This window comes from Phocoena sinus, chromosome 2 (genome assembly GCF_008692025.1).
Source record: "Phocoena sinus isolate mPhoSin1 chromosome 2, mPhoSin1.pri, whole genome shotgun sequence".
Lineage (NCBI taxonomy): Eukaryota > Metazoa > Chordata > Mammalia > Artiodactyla > Phocoenidae > Phocoena > Phocoena sinus.
This window is the reverse complement of record NC_045764.1, coordinates 111,315,780-111,333,019: the sequence shown is the minus strand read 5'-3', so window position 1 is coordinate 111,333,019 and position 17,240 is coordinate 111,315,780. Positions and strand designations below refer to the sequence as shown.

General features: G+C 42.3%; 1 protein-coding gene across 6 annotated transcripts in view; it reads right to left on the bottom strand.

Moving 5' to 3' along the window:
- The window catches only part of AKAP6 (A-kinase anchoring protein 6), a 643,220-nt gene that overhangs the window by 557,063 nt on the left and 68,917 nt on the right, over window positions 1–17,240 (bottom strand). For 3 of the 6 annotated variants that reach the window (XM_032622554.1, XM_032622560.1, XM_032622559.1), the window contains exons 2-3: window positions 12,242–12,347; window positions 11,207–11,335 (exon numbers count right to left, since the gene is read on the bottom strand). The exons of 2 other annotated variants lie outside the window; for them this stretch is intronic. The gene's annotated coding sequence lies outside the window, so the exon portion shown is untranslated. Of the gene's footprint in view, window positions 1–6,050; window positions 6,165–11,206; window positions 11,336–12,241; window positions 12,348–17,240 lie in introns of those variants that run through there. One more of the 6 variants, XM_032622556.1, reaches the window with a different exon arrangement.

Genomic DNA, 17,240 nt, shown 5'->3' with positions numbered 1-17,240 from the left:
TGAATTCTGCACAAACAGGGTCCAGAGTACTTGTGTTCTACAAAATTATTCCTTCTAGAAAATTCATAATCAAAAAAGTAACAAAGATGGCCATTAGTATTCAAAATCAGTAGCAGTCCAAAAAGCTAGTTTTAGAATAAACTTTATACCCAAATAGAATTTCATTTGTACAGGCCTGGGTCTGAGAGAGAAGGGTTAGGTTTCTAAAGATAAATGGGTTAAAAGCTGCCGAGTCTGGATAGCATCGTCTGAGTTGCCATTTATTTGGCATCAGCTACATTCAGTTTTTGAGTCAAAGCCATTACTACAGTATGAAGGAGACAGTTGTTGGTTTTAAGGTCCTTCAGTGGAGTATGAACTCCCTAAAATGCCAAGTGAGGAAAGTTCAGGCCAACCCAGCCTGTCTTTTCTGAGAGACGGCCAAACCTTAGTGACGATCTGATCTGGACAGCCAAGAAGTCTTAGTTTTGATCTTTTGTAAGGAAAAGTTGGGACTCTGCCCAAGTCAACAGAAAAGGGAAGAGGCCAGGATGGGAATACAGCCTGTGAGAAGATGTCTGCCTACACACTGGGGAGGCATGTCCAGTTTGAGGCCTCCTGCTTGCCTGCTTAGGCCTTGGGCAATTGCTGAGCTGCTATTTCATGAGCCTTTGCATAGAACATATATTCATTTACTACGTTTTTATCATGCTGTTTTAAAGCATCTTAGAGAGGTCTTATCAGTGACAGCTAACTCTAAGCTAGAGAGCAGGACATTGTTGCCTCTCCAGACCCCTTTCCTGGGAGGTCTAAATCAACTCCTTGGTTCACTGAATGCTGGACATGAAGAAAGGTACCAGGCTGGGAGCCTGGGAATAGACAGCTGGTTCAATTGGGCTATGGAAGCTGCTTTCTCTGTAGCATATTACTGGAGAGGCAGTATGGTGTAATGGTTTCTGTTCCCCATTCTGCCACGTACTAGCTATATAAATTCTAGCAAGTTTTTCAATCTCTATACGCCACTATTTCCTCATCTGAAAGAAGAAAAATAGAAATACACCTACCTCATAGGAAATAATGAGATAATACATGTAAAGTGCTTGGCATATATAACTGGTTGACATCTGTGTTTTCCTCACTACAATAGAACAATGTATTGAGGAAAAGAGAGACAGGAAAGTAATTCCTCATCTATGACTCTGTTTCCCAAATTATATAATAAGGGCATGATTATTATAGCCATTTGCCTTAGGAGATATGTGAAAGACAAACAGATGTGAATCCCATTGGAAAAGAAATATAAGATGGTATCATTAACAGAAGGCTATGACCTGAGGAAACTAGAACATGGCCTCGATGTTTGATTGTTCCCTTTTGGGAGTATTATTCCTGAACTCTACCTTCCTGCTTTTTAATTCTCCTACTATATAGGAAAATTCACATTTTCAATTGCTGTTGAGTTACATACTGAGATTTTAAGGTGCAGGTAATGGTGAAATCTCATAAGCTCTTTCAGGCAAGAAAATTTTTAAAAATAAAAGCAAAAAACTACCAGGTGATAAAAAATGAAGCTATGATATGCCCAGTGTTGCTAAGTTCACAAGAAAATCATAGTAAACTTTGATAGTCACCTTCAATGAAAGAGAATTTAAATTGACCTAATTCTATCAGAAATAAGACCTCTTTCCCTCTCCCCCACCCCACAGCTACCCTTGGGAAAAAAAAAACAAAATTCTGATTCAAACGCTAACATTCCTGCAGTGTTTTGTTTTTGCTGAAGAAAGTTTTTTTGTATAGTTTATTGCCGTTCCTTGAAAATAATATACACAAAGTCCTAAATATTTACCAGATGATACAGATCTGCCAGGGTTTTAAGCCAAGTTTCAAAAGTTTTATGAAATCACTTCTTGGACATGTTTCTAACAATCTGGCCCATGAAAATTTAACTGGGGAGGATTTTTCCACCTTCTTCACATGGCCTTTAGGTCACAAGCCTCTGTGTGTGCCCATATGAAACTCATACCCTGCAATCTTGAATGTCCTTGCTCGTTCAGAAGCACTTGTTATCTCTAGATAAATATACAAAAACGTTTATTCTCTGGGAACATCTATTGATATTTCCAACGAAGACATCATGTGCTCTGGCTTCAGTACAAACTTATTTTCCCAGCCTCCACCTACTCAGATCTCAAATATCTGCCCTCTTAGCTAAATAGCTTCTCAGAAATAAATTTCAATTCAGTTTTTATACAATAGCAATTTTCAATTCAGGTTCCACAGAGCCAAATACCAAACCTACCTCAATCAGAGTAACTCCAGTTGTATTTTTATCTTTAATCTTTATAATTTTATTTGAATTAGGCCTTAAAACATTTGGGGAAAAAAATCATATGTTTCTGTAAGTATAACCCTTAATAAAGAAGAAAGTCAGTTTCATTACTTCAGTTACTAGAACCTTTAACTAATCTTAGATATCAAAATGTCATATTACCATTTTAAAATCTTTCGAAAGGATTATAAGCCTCTGAGAAATTTTAAGAAGAAACAAGGATGCTGGCCTTTTACATCCTGTCCCAGTTGCCTTGAGGATCCGGCTGCCAAAAATCTTAAGTCTTCCCCATGGGAGTCCCACAGACACATCCAGACAGGAAGGTCACATTCCATCAAGAACTCCAGAGGAAGAAAATGATGCAGAGGGGTGCGAAACCAGGCCAAGCATTTACTACAGACCAAAATCCATCTATAAAGCAGTGACCCAGTTAGTAAGGAGACGTTATCATCATTCTACCAGACTATTATTTTTGTGTTTCTATGTGGGTCATAGCACAGAAAAATCCACGGAGGATTTGTCAGGGAAAATATGGAAGCTACAACTGAGGATTGTTGACCCTACTTTTCTACTCGAGTTGTCACATGAAGGAAAAGGTGAGACCACAGGGAGTAGCAAACCCAGACTTTGGGATTTCACAGACACGAAAATGTTTTTTAAAAGAATTAGGAAACTGACTCACAGTTGCTAACTTTTACTTTTGCCGTGCAAATATATGCTTAACATGATCACTCTCATCTATTACTATCATTTTGTAAAAGGGCATTTTAACACCAAAAAGGAGGGAGATTATGATCTCAGAGAAAAAGGGCTGATCTTTCCTGAATAGCTCAGTTAGCCCTCTTATACTAACATCACTACGAAGGCAGCCACCTTGCCCCCACCCCCGACTTGGATTGAATGTTTTGTTTTATTTCCACTTTAAACCGATGAAAAGTACTTCAAGGCAATCCCAATCAACATACTGTATACCCAGAAGAATGAGGCCAGAGGATACTGTGATGCAGGTTCCCAAAGCAACTTGGACCTGAGCTCAGCAGACTGGTAGGGAAATCCCTGTGAGATAACTCTGGTTGTGAGTTAAGGTGATCCAACAGAAAACCAAGTACATCATGGCATTTTAGAAGCTTTGCTGTGTACTCTGCCCAGCCCTGAGAGAGGGATGGAGGCACCAGGAGTGCACACCCTCTTCCACACTGCCGGTCAGCTTTCCAAGCTTGGTGATCCTTTTCCAGCAGATGGCAGAACACACACATAGAAAACTCCAAAGCCACCCAAGGTTTCTGCCTCTCAATTGGTCCCGGGTATGATTTCTTTAAAAGTCTTGAAAGAAGAAAGTTTGCAAAAAAAGTCCCACCCACACTCCACCTTGAAACCTATTTACACTGTACTCCACAGAGAGGCTGAAACTCTTTGCAAAGGGAAAAGCCACAAGGTAAAGAAAGCCTGACCAATAAACTGCAAAGACTAGGATCAACATCTTCGAGATGTTAGAGAGCCTAGCAAATAACTCGTGCATTTTTTCATTCTAAACCGAAAGCTTTCATTAATCTTCATCACATGAGCCTATAAAGGTATAGTTATGAATAGTCTTTACTAAAGAAGCCCATGGATTTTACATTGCCTCTTTCCAATGAGAGAAGTCATACAGTATCCAAAGTTACTCCTGACACAGTGGGTCAGAACAGCCAAGAAAACTAATCTTATGTCTCTATGGGTGTGTGTTTTCACAAAAGCAAAACCATGTTCCAAACTGAAAAAGTTTTTCCTAAAATATACTCTAACTGAATATTTCAGACACAATAGTAAGTAAGTAGGTCACTTGCTCTCTAGGATTCAAAGAATATCAGCTTGTGGTACTCCATCTGCAGTTAAAAGGAAAGCACTCCACACCACAAGAACATCTTCACCATAAAGCTCTTTATAGCAGCAGCTGCAGCTCAGGGGTCAGATCTATGGCCATGAGTTTTCTAGATAATTTTCAAAACTCATTAGCATCCTCAAAAGTACCAGTAATTGAGCTTCCAAAAAATCTGCAACAACCATACCTACACTACCACCCTCCCTTGCAGGCACCTTCTAGTCAGAAATTGGACCCAGGAATATATGTCCTAGAAACATTTTTAAATAGCCTTAATTTGGTTGTCAAATCATGCTCCTTCTCCATGCTCTCCTCTTTTTTTCTTTTTTTTTTTTACAGTGTCTAATCCGGTCCTGCCCCCACCCCCAAACAATTACCCAGTGTTCCCAGGGATGTACCACACTCTGTGCTTTCCAGGATGCTACCTGCCGTGCAAAATAGAATGTTAGATCCAGAAAGGATCTGACAGAGGAATTAATACAGCTGCTTCCACTGATGAGGAAACCTTGGCTCTGAAAAATACACTCCCCCAGGCCACAATTTTCTGGTGCCAGAGTTACCCCCGTCCCTCCAGGTCTCATCAGATTGTTCATTTTCACCAGACGACAAGCGTGGGGACAAAGTGTCTGACTTCGTGGTTACTTCTCTCAGAAAACATGTCTTTGTTGAACAAGGGGTTTGGGTTTGGAAATTGCAGGAGAGACCAGTTGGAGCAGACACAATTTTGAGCAGTGGGTACTTTCCATGTCCTCAAATGACATTCTGCCTGTAAACAGACCACACTATAAAAATGTAAGCATGGAGGACTGAGCCCTGGAACCCCTTGGCAACTGTAAAGAACATAAACTCCATGAGGGCAGGGACTCTCTTTTATTTACACCTAGTGTGAATTCACACCCAGTACCTACAACAGAAGCTGTCACTGAATAGCAGTTCATCAGTAAATATTTGCTAGATGAACAAAATGAAGGATGGAAGCATCCCTCTTCCATTCTCTCTATACTCAATCCATCTCTACCCACTTTTTGCTCCCTGTTATACTTAAGTCTAGTTCCTTTCATCAAAACTCTGTTGTCAGGTAATACCTAACAGTCATTTACAATTTAGTAGCCTTTAAACCACTGCTTGGAGTGTTTGGAATTTCAGTTTTCTAAAAAAAGCTCTGGCCCCGATGCAGGCCCAGTCTTAGTCAGCAATGGAAGGTCTCTGTGGCCAGGCCCTATCCATCCTCCTCCCCGTGCATATGGCCAAGATTTGAATTCTTTGGAAGAACAGCAAACTGTTCATAGGAACAGTTCCTTTCCCCAATGACCTCCAGATTCCCTCCTTTGGCTCTCCTTAGCTTTCACATCTCTGTAAAATAATCTAAAACCCTATCTTCCTGCTGTCTCTATCTTCCTTTCTCAGCTGTCAAAACCTAGAAGACATGCTGCTTTTGCATATTTAGGCTGAGCTGTACTGTTCAATAAATGCCAAGCCCCTTGTTTCCCACACCTCACTCAGTGAAGCCAAAGCACCTCACCTTGTTAAACAGGAGCCCATCCTCACCCTATCACACACTAGAGGGTGCTGTTGCTATATCCAGGCCCAAGGAACTTGGAGCCATGGAGGAAAAGGAAGTGACAGAGCTCTCAAACTCCTGGGAGACATTCCTAGCTGGGCCTCTCTGCACAACCACGCTGCACAGTTTCTCAGAACCAAAGACCATTACACCTCATCAAACTATGCAATTCCAGGGTGAAGCTTACACATGGTACAATAAAATGGGAGGACTGAAGATTTCCAAACTAAAGATTTTACTGTAAGACTCATTTAGGGACACAGGTTCACATAAGAGTATTTATGATGACGACTGGATGTGAATAATTAATTCTCACTCACCACTGAAGAAGACAATTCTGTTTGGACAACCAAGCGGCAAACACTGTCAGGCAGAATTAGATGTATCAAAGGCAACCAGAACAGCCAGGAAACACTTGAGCTTGTCCGTGCTTTTCACAGTCATCTTTCCTGGTATGTGATGTCTAAGACTTTGGGAATGAAAGCTTCATACACAAACAAATGAATATCAGTCTCTCTCAGCCCCCAGCTTGGTTATTGCACAAAGCTTGCAGGCTGCCAGAGAGGCCTCCCTGACCTCGGTTAACTCTTTGCTTGAATAACTGGTGGACCTGCATTGCAGGAAAAGCTCTCTCACGCAGCAGAAGGTCTTTTCAAATTTCTGAACAAGTCATCGTACAGAGGAAGTATACTTTCGTTGGGTTTGTGGGTTTTTTAAGATAAATTGAGAAAAATGGGTATTTTTTTAAAGTTCTCTGAATGAGACTCTCACCTAACAGTATGAATGTTAAACATTCCCACACAGGGAAGAATGGATCTGCACCAAGGGAAATAACTCTGGTATTAATCCAAGAAGAAACAATCCCGCTCACCCTCCCCCCACCACCAGCTGGGGTTTCACACTTTTGTTGCAGTGATTTGGGTACTCCACACAAATGCTAATGAGCAACAATTCACTAATGCTAATGATTAGAACTCTCCTTGGCTCCAAAAGCAACCCAGCCAAGCTAGAAACTTGAAGGATCCGAAAGTGGTTCAAGAGGGACTCAGCCAGTCAGAGGTGCCTTTTTAGGGCAAGTCTTACACAGAACATTTTCCTTTTGCTCTGAACTCCATCCCTAAAAAACACACCATCCCAACTACAGCTGCATCACACTTTCACATTAAATGCAAGGAATTTCCAGTACCAGGTCTTTTGCAATAACTAGCTTGACATTTCCACATAAAGCTCTAAAGACGAGGATAAATATACCATACTTAATAGAGTGCTGGGGAAACTTCTAAGAAAGTAGCCCTTAACCTAACTTCTGCCCTCACATACCCAAAAGATATACTCCCATTAGTTACCAAGGCTGTCTACCGCAGGGAACAGATCAGAATGAGGAGGCTGGGGGATGAGACGCGGGGTATAGTTTGAAAACGCATACTCTGAAAAAGTGACTGGAGAGCCCCCTGAAGGGACTCTGCTTAACCTCATTGGAAATCACTTAGGTTATTTAACACGATCATAAAGCAAAGAGAGAACACAGGTGGGTGACACCAACATATTCATGATTTAAGGTACTGATGAACAATGCGTGAGTACCTCCAGTCCTACCCTGAAGTTTTACTCTTTAAAATGAAAAACCCAAAGACAGAGCCTTGAATCTACAGTTAACCAAAAACCTTCATATGCAAAATGCTAACTAGTTTGAAAAGTAATAGCATAAGCAAGTTTTAACTTAACATTTTCAGCTACAAGTCATTCCTGTGATGTCCTAATCCAAACTGTGAAAGTCTTGCTTCCTTAGTAAATTCAGCAGAGATCTCAACCACGCTTACCCATCAGATTCACCTGAAAAGATTAAACCATCCTTCCCTCCTCAATGGACTATCATTCTTAATCAGCTTGGGGTTGGTCCAGAGCAGAGTACCTTTTTAAAATCCTCAGGTGTACGGCCAGGTTGAGTACCACTGAGCTGGGGTATCCAGGCCCACCACCTGAATGTAATTAACTGCCTTCTTTGAACTTCCCCATATCTGAATTTTATTCTGCACAATGAAGTTAATCGAGAGTCCTCCCACTGGAATAGAGTAAAAACAAGACTGTAATCATAAAGAACTTTGAGGTAATGAAAAAAAAGGAAGTGGGTACTTTTATCTTGATATTTGAAACCAGTTGTTGGCACTGCTAACAACGAAGCCACAAGATGTTGATGAGATGGTGAGATAATATAGCAAATATGTAGCAAATCTGTAATTCTGAGGTATAAATGTGTTACATCTCCTTACCAAAGGATTTATTGCATTGCAGAATTCAGCATTAAATTCAAACAAAGAAGCAACAGAGGGACAGAGAAGAAAGGGATGTGAGAAGCCTGCATCGTGAAAAGTCTAAACTTATATCCAGATGGTGCTGGAAGAGAGGTTCAAACCCTTAGTCCTATGGTGTGAACACAGCATCGCCATCTGGGGAAGAAGCCAGCAATGCCAAGGCCTCCCTGCCCACCTCTTCTTTGCTTTTTTTCCTCTCCCACACCTCCATTCAAGGCCAGTGGACCTAGTGGGGTTCCTGACTGAAACCACTCAGATCCCTCTGCCCTGAACAGTACAGAACAGTCAGCCTCTTACTGCTGGCAGAAGTTAAGGGGAGATAGACTTCCTAAGGCCCTAAACCATCACTCAGCACACCAAATAAGATCTGGGGACTGAGAATCAATAGACTAAACTGTAGAAATTAGGACTCTCAGAGTCCCAACTTGGGGTCAGAAGAGGCTAAATGGTACCCCTCAGTTACACAAGCTCTGAACTGGCAAATTTTACCTTCCCGGACAACAAGAATCACAGATCCGCTTGGCCAGCAGAGGACGGCGCGTCTCCACTCACCCACGCCTGTGGCATCACCATGACAGTAACACAGCTGGCTACGTAAGGACAAAACACGAGAAACACCTTACATAATCAACGATATGCAGAAAGGTGACATGCATGGACTTGTATCGGAATTTCACTCAGGCAAAAGTCTCTAGCTCCTTCCAAATGTATCTCTAATGACCTAATTTGGTCAGGATTTTGGTGATACAGCTTAGCAACCAGCACAAAGTAGCTTCCCTATTCCTTCCTACAATGTACCCACAACCCCTGTTTCGACTCTTCTCTCAATCCTTCCCAGTCAAGGCAAGCCCCAGGTTTTCAGTTTCCTAAATGGGGCCCAGGCCACCGCAGTGACTCTTCATGCAGTCACCTCAAACTCTTGCTTCTAGAAGACTGAAGCAGGCTTCTAGTAGCCACCAGTTCTCAGGCATATATTGTGTTCTAGGCTCTTAATTTTGTCTTCACAACAACTTGTTAGGCAGGCGTATCATCCCTATTTTACAGATAAGGAAATTGGAGCACAGAGAAACTGAATAACTTCTGTCCAAGGTCACATAATTAGTAAGCAGTACAGCAGTCTTTGAACTCAGGCCTGTCTAATCCTAAACTCATGTTCTTTAAAATAATAATGGTGGTTCTTATATAGTACCACGTGCCAGGCGCTGATCTAAACACTCTCCTAGTCTAACCTTAATCTTTACAACAACCCTAGGAGAGAAATACTATATTTGCCACTACCTTTATGCAGGGAGAAAACTGACAGACAGATGCAACAACTCTTAAAGTTGCAAAGCTCATAACTGGCAACACCAGGATTCAAACCTAGGCAGGCTAATTCCAGCATCCAGACCTTAACCACAGTACATACTGCCCCCTACTGCATTCTCCCTGTAACTTAGTTCTTTCTGTATTCATTCATTCAAATATTGCTTATGTCCCCAACATCTTACCAGATATTATAGAAAGATAACTGTTATTTGACAAATTTCTTCCCTCAGGGAGCAGCAGTTTAGATGGGAAAAATCAGCAAAACAGTATCAAGAAAGAAGGCAGTTACCAGAATGTGAAGTCAGGTAATACGTGATTGGAGCAGCAGGAGAACTCGAGCACTCGGACAGGCAGAAAGATCTTGCTGAGCACTGAAAGTGAGTCAAATTTGGAGAGGTGGAGAGAATGGTCCAGGTGGGGGGAATAATGTGAGCAAAGGTAAAAGAAGAAGAGGACTGGGGACGGAAGGAGGTAACTGCCCCCCATGCCAGACTCTGTACGGCTGTTTTATGTATGTTTTCTCATTTATTCCTCATCCAGGTCTATAAAGCATCCTCATTTAACAGATAAAGAAAATAAGGTGCAGAAAGTCCAACAACTCACGATCATACAACGACTAAGGGACAGAGCTAGGTTCATCTACCTCCGACACCCTTCTCTCAGCCAGGGGCCTCTTCGCAGGTGAACACAAAATGAAGAGGCCAGGGAATCAAGCGAAGCACTGGCGGGGCCAGGCAAACTCTAACCATTCTGATTTCTAGACCCCTTAGAGCAACTGGGGTTCTCTGTCTTCCCCCCATCCCACAGGGTGTGTGCATTTTCAACTTAGAAGCCTCTTCCCATGGAGTTCCCACTCCAAACAAGCTCCCTTTCTGCAAACTGACATATTGTGACTTGCCTTGTCCAAATATAGAGCAGTCCTTTCAGGCCAGTTTAGCTCACCAGGAAAGGGCCTCTCTGAGAACAAGCTCTCTGCTGGCGGGGCCAGCTGGCGGGGACACAGGCTAGGCCTTGGGGCCCTCTAGGATCCCCTAATCCAGACCCCCCTGTTAGGAGGAAAAAACTGAGGCTCAGAGAGGGGAGGGGAGTGAGTCACTGAAGGCATTCCCTCACCCCACAAAAAAAAAATTTTTAAATCTGAGCTCCATAAAAGTGCTTTGGCAAGCAGAGGTCTGAAATTCCTCCAACAGCCTGGAGAAGAGGGAACTAAGGATCTGCCTTCCCACATAGTCTCTCTTTAGACTTCAGTGCTGCTAAGACTAAAAAGGGCAAATCTGTTTTCTTAGCAAGGTTCAAGCTTGACTCAAATTTTGTATGGTTAGGAAGGGAGTGGAGGTGCAAGGTCATCTAAATGTGAATCATCAGCTCTTAATCAGCAACCTGGGGGGTGGGAAGTTTTGGGAAAGCACGCCTGCGAGACCTTTGGATTGGCGCTCTTCCCTCTGTAGGGAAAGCAAGCCCTGATGTGACAGCACCCACTTATCTTATAGCATGCGTTTTACAGCACCCACTGTCTAGAACAGGTATATAGGTGTCGTGATGCTTCTAGTGTACCCTCAGGTGGCCCTCTAAACAGACTTGAAGTAATAGACCCGACTACAGCAAAGGAGAATCTGCTGTCCAAAGAGTAAAAGCAGTACCCATTATGTCATCATCAGAATGTTTAAAACGTATATCAGGATCATTACTCATCAAACTTTCCCTCTGGGAACAGATATAGCCCATTGCTCTTTCTAAGGCCAAAAGCCTGTGTGTTATCTTCCATTAATATTTCCTGTCACTCTTCAGTTCCAGTTCCACCAATCATCACATTAGACCATAATCAAAAGACATACCGTTTTTAAAAATGTCCTTACCTTAATGTGCTCAGAGTACTTATAGGTCAATTTCCCTGCTGGCTACCTTTAGTGTGGTTGTACACTGTATGATGAGGACTTCTTCTCTTTCTCTTTAGCATTAGGTAAAATCCTCAGACGGAACAGAACCTAGATACATTTAAATAAAATAGACCAATGACCTTAGGCTATATCATTCACATAGGAGTGGTTGGATATGCATTTTTTCTAATCTAGGGCCTATTGGCCAAAAGTAGTTTGAAATATTTGGGAACCTAGAGATTGGATGACTTAAAGGTAAGGAAGCTGGACCTTTCCTCTTTCTTTAAATTCTCTTTTCCCCTATGCACACCTCTCTGTGTTTGCCGCTTACCTCTCTGACCACTCATGGTTAGGTTGCTTTATGTATCCCTCTCCTTCTGCCAAGCCCTAAATGTTGGTATTTCCCTGAACAAACTCATCTATTCCCATGGGCACAGCATATATTCCCAAACCTGTACCTCAACTGATATCTCTCTTCAGAACTTCAGACCCATTCATGAAACTACCAAACTCCCACAAGCACCTCAAACTCAATCTGTAGAAAACTGAACTCATCATCTTCTCTCTCTACCACCTCCTCACAGCCATTTCTCTTTCTCTCTTCTCTTGTTGATGGCACCATCTTCTATCATTGCCCATATAAGAGACCTAGGACTCACCCTTCACTCCTTGCTCCTCCCCACCCAAGGTCCCTCACATCCAATCAGTGTCAAACACTGTCATCATCCTCTCTTGAATCCATCCACTTTTCTTCACTCTCACAACCACCAGCCTAGTTCAGGTAAAAATCATTATTTCCCAAAGTTGAGATAAGTCTCCCAACCGGTCTCCTGACCCTACTTGAACTCTTCCAATCCATTCCTTATGCTGAACCCAGTGATCTTTCTAATATGTATATCTAAGCATGTCATGCTTTTCACTAAAAATCCTCCTGTAGCTCCATTCTGCTTTTAGGATGAAGTCCAAATGTCTTAACCAACTGAAGATATCCTGCGTAACTTGGTCTCCACATACCTTTCCAGCCGCATCTCTCACCAGAATTCCTTCACATTTCATGTTCTAGCCCCACAGAATCTCTTCCAGACCTTCACACCTGCTGTTCTCTTGCCTGCTGGGCTTCCTAGAATCACAGAATTGTACAGAGAAAACGGACTGAAAAATACCCAAATCAGGACTGTCAACCAATTTCCTCCTTATCTGCAGAAAACTCAATCCAATTAAATAAACATTTATTGAGTGCCCACCGAGGGTAAAATACTACCTTAGCAGCTGCAAAGACACTTAATAAGTAAGGCATAACCCATGCCTATGGAACTTGCAATCTCATTGCTTCTCTTAACCCTGAGTTTTAAAGTTCAAGTTCCTGGGCTTCCCTGGTGGCGCAGTGGTTGAGCGACCGCCTGCCGATGCAGGAGACACAGATTCGTGACCCGGTCCGGGACGATCCCACATGCCGCGGAGCGGCCGGGCCTGTGAGCCATGGCCGCTGAGCCTGCGCGTCCGGAGCCTGTGCTCCACAACGGGAGGGGCCACAACAGTGAGAGGCCCGCGTACCGCAAAAAAAAAAAAGTTCAAGTTCCTGAAATATAGTTCCTTTCCTCGAACTTAAGTTCAAGGCACGCTAAGAAACTATCTGTTCGTGACACAACTGGCTTGTGCCTATATTTACTTTTACCAGAATATTTCACCCCCTTCTCTCCCAATCCAGGGCCCACATACCATCTCCCAATTTCTGAACTTCAAAGAAGCACTACCCGGCTGTTTATGCCTAGATTAGAAAGCTCGAAGTTCCTGTTGGCTTTTTCAGCTGTGGCTTATGGCAAACTAATTGGCATCGATCACCAGGGTTTCCCAGGAGCCTGAAGTCCAGCATTTAGTAGCTATGTGTGGTGTTGCATCAGTCAGGACTGGAGTTTTAAGTTTAAAATACTGGAGCTCAGGAAAGGAGTAGAGAGAAGAGCCATCCTGAAGAAATTTAATAGATAGCCTTTTGGATTGCCCCTGAGCACACACACAGCAAAATGATGGAGCTAGGCAAAGAACACTATCTAAAAGCAAAAGACTATATCCTATGTCTCTGCCGAGCTAGAATGTGATTTTATGATGGAAACATAATCTTAGTGATAGTTTTCCTTCTTCTTGGTGGGTAGATGACTAGAAGGCTTAGTATTACTAGAATTTCAAAAAGGCATCCCCTCTGTGGGCAGACAAATGACCAAAAAGTCACACCCTCCTCCTGACTGACTGGAGGCAGGCTTTGTGCAGGGCATGCACTGCATGTCCATGTGTGGTTGGTCCTGGATGGCACCTCTCTGCCTTCCAAATTCATGGCTATCACTACATAAATGGGAGATACTATCTCAGGTTTCTCACCACCCAGCCCTGAACAAGAGGGGGTCTACTTTCAAAACACAGAAAGTTACTATAATACATCTTCCATACTTCTCTACTTGGAAACTCATGTGAAGATTCCTAGTGCCTTAAACTTTCATCATTTGTTCATAATGGCCGATCCTGACCCACCCCTCCACCCCCCTCGATGAGGCAGAAACTTGGATTGTTCTCAAATACAACACAAAGAGAATTTCTGGCAACCAGAGTTTTACCCAGGGGTGGTAATGGAGCATAATTATCCTTGGCTGACCAGAAGCCGAATGACTATTAATAGAGAGAAGCAACAAGAAAGTGTCAAATAGGATAGGGAGCATGCTATACCTGGGTTGAAACACTCAATAATTAGGAACAGAATGTAGAGAACCAAGTGGCCATTTGCCCTATGTCTTATTCCTTTTGGTTTTTTAGGCTGGATTGATTCCTGTCTAGTTCAAGGTGGGGCGTGTACTAGCCTAATTTGGTCTGGGAACCAACCAAGGATTCTGGATGCTACTTTTAAGGCAGGTCCTGGGCCTTAGTTTACCTGTGTTCCTAGGTCTAAAACACCTTTCCTTCCATCTATTGCAAAGTAAGTTTGAGTGTTTGTCAGACAGCAACAGCAGTAAACAAGAGAGTCAAAAAAGATTGGATGCGGCATCAACCTCATGTTTTATTTGCATCCCTAGAACTCTGAAGATTCTGCATCTGGCATAGCAAAATCTCCCCCATAGGACTGCACGTGGAGTGACTTTCATATTTTCCACATCTCTGGTCTGGCCTTATCACTCAAAGGACATTAACCCCTGCATTCCATCTAAGAACCTATCAGTAAGTCTTTCAGTCTAAAGAAGTATCAATAAGGAAATTACTGACTTACAAGCCAGAAATATTTATTGAGTTTGGAAACATTTATCAATTGCCTTCCATATGGAAAACAAAGGATTTAGCACTAGGATGGAGTAGGGTAGGGTGAAGAAGGGCTTGAAAGATGAGAGACAAGAAGCCTCCCCTCAAATGACCTTAAAATTGGAGGAAACACACAGACACAAAAATAAATAATACAAAAGAGAGACAGAGCCCAGGTGTATGGGGCTGTGCTTGCTGAAAGAGAACCAAATTTGGAACTTGCCATACCATCAACAACTTTTAAATATTTTTCATTTTTCCAGAGTAAAACCTTATCATACCTGCGAAGGAGAGAAACTACAATAAACAGAAATATGCTCCTTGAGGAAGATTTGTCTATATTCTTTTACTAATCCCAGGACAGAGGCCCTGAGGTCTATTTCCAAGTTGAGCTGGTTTTGATGTGTATGAATGATTTGGTCAGTAAGATAGCAAATAGCCAAAGAGATCAAAAGGATTAGAAAGGCCCACTGAGACAAGATTATGATCCATCCATCAGCATATATCTGGGCTCTGCAGCATGGCTGGGACACAGACCTACCGATCCAACTGGATGCCACCATAATTGTGTGCCCCAAGAGGCTTTTACACCCTGGGGAGACAGTAATGGCAGTCCTAAGAGGAAGATCTGTGAAACCAACTGCAGAGCTCCCCAGTACCCTGCATTAAAAGCCATCAAAATTGGAGGCTTTGCTGGTAAGAGAAGTGGAGCATTAGGGAAGGTAACTCAAGGTACTTAAAATCCTCAGTCAGACCCACTTCAGCTTGATCGTAATTCTTGGCTCCAGGCCTATTTCTGAAAGACATCAAACATGGAAAGAAAATAAGACTGAGAAAAAATATAGCTTATTCCATTTGGAGGATAGACAATGAGACATGTAACAGATGGAATGGGAAAGGGCAAAGGGCGTAATAAGACTCGCTACAGGATTAAGCGCTCATCTGATTAAAAGCAGCATATGCAGGGCAGAGGTAGAGCAAAACCACACCACTCACTCCACGCTTCAGGGTGTGCAGCCGTCAACACGCCGGAGACCAGGTGGGAGCCACATACACAAGCCCCGCTGAGAAGTGTCATGACTGGTTAACTGGACTGTGAAGGTTTTGCCTTGATCTTTAGTCATGAAAGTCTCAGCCACAGAAAGAACTACTCATCTGTTGCAGAAGCAGAAGAGCTCAACTTTGTACCCTCAGTGCCAAGCGTGATGCCGGACACATCAGGGCTTAATAATTGTGCTTTGAATGAGTGAAAGTCTAACTTCTTAGCTCTATGCCCATGAGGTCTGGAAGGGGTAGAGGTAAAGTCTGTAACCATATGTCCTGATTTGCCTGATAATCCCAGATTATACCTGTTGTATCCGCATAATAAGTAATGGCCCCTTTTACTTGCTAAAGAGTATCAGTTTGGACAGCAAATTATATTTTACTTTAGGTATATAGTCTGTCACCAAAATGAATGTTTTCCATTGATTAGATGATCACAAATACACATGGGGCCCTTTATTTTTTCAACCAAGTCACTCCTCAGTCCTTGCCGAGCCTGTCTTTGGTGGACTTTGTGAGGTCCTTTTTTCTCTGGTCTCCCGTTTTATCTCTTTGCCCATGTTTCCCTTATTTCTTCCATCCCTGTTTTTCCTTCATGAGTCCTGGCTCTACCCCTGGGGTGGGGAGTGTGAGTCAGCCTCTCGGTGTCCTGTGAGTTCTGATTATTTTAAGTCCTTCAGAGTCTCAGAGGAACACCACTTCTAACATATCCTTCCTTGCTAATATTCACAACCTTTCATAGCATGACTTCAATATATTTTTGTGCTGACAAAGTCTCTATTTTTTTTCTGACTTTCCAACGACCCCTCCCAAAAATGAGTGATAATGGAGACAAGGAAAGAAGGAAGCAAGGGAGGAAGAAAACCCTGTATTGCTACAAATGGATAAATGAACAAAAACTTGAGTGAGGGCCTACATATGGACAAGGAGATGGACTTCTAGTCCTATGGCTTTTTCTTACCTACCAAAAAGAAAGGGCTGAATTACATCTTGCTTTTTAAGCAAGGAGTCTGATTTATTCCTGAGACTTCTATCTATTTCCATTTATTTAGCTTAGCATTTACACCAGCAGGATTCAAGAACAAATTCTATTTTGTTCAAGATAAATTCATCATTCACTCCTGGAAGCCCAAAACCATCATAAAAATAAAAAGAAGTAGGAGGGAAAAGGAATGTTAGTAAGAATTGGATCCATTAATGAGTTTGGGATTTTGATATTTTTTGTGTAATTTTTTTCAATCTTTCTCTCAGACCATGAGTGGGAGTTTATTATCTGGGGTGTAAACTTCTTATGAGCTTCTGACATTGCTGCTAATAAGGAAATAATAGCAGATCTATAGTCTCTGTCTTCATAAAAAGAAGCAAGAGACTCATTTGGCCATATCAGACTGAATCAGGAACCTTAAAAAAATAAATTAACTCTATATAACAGGATGTAAAGTTAGAGTCTGAAGACATGGATTGGAATCCCATTCTATTCGTTCCTGGCTGTGTGGCCTTGGACAAATCTCTTGGGGACTCAGCTTCGCAACTGCATAATGAGAGGCTTATTTGCTTAAGCTCCACCTATCACTCAAGCTCTATGAATCTATGGCTTAATCATTTGGTCAGGGAGAATTTCTTTCTCCAATAATCCCCACATGAAGGGCATCAAATGTTCAACTCCATCTCCTATTCCTACATCCCACTA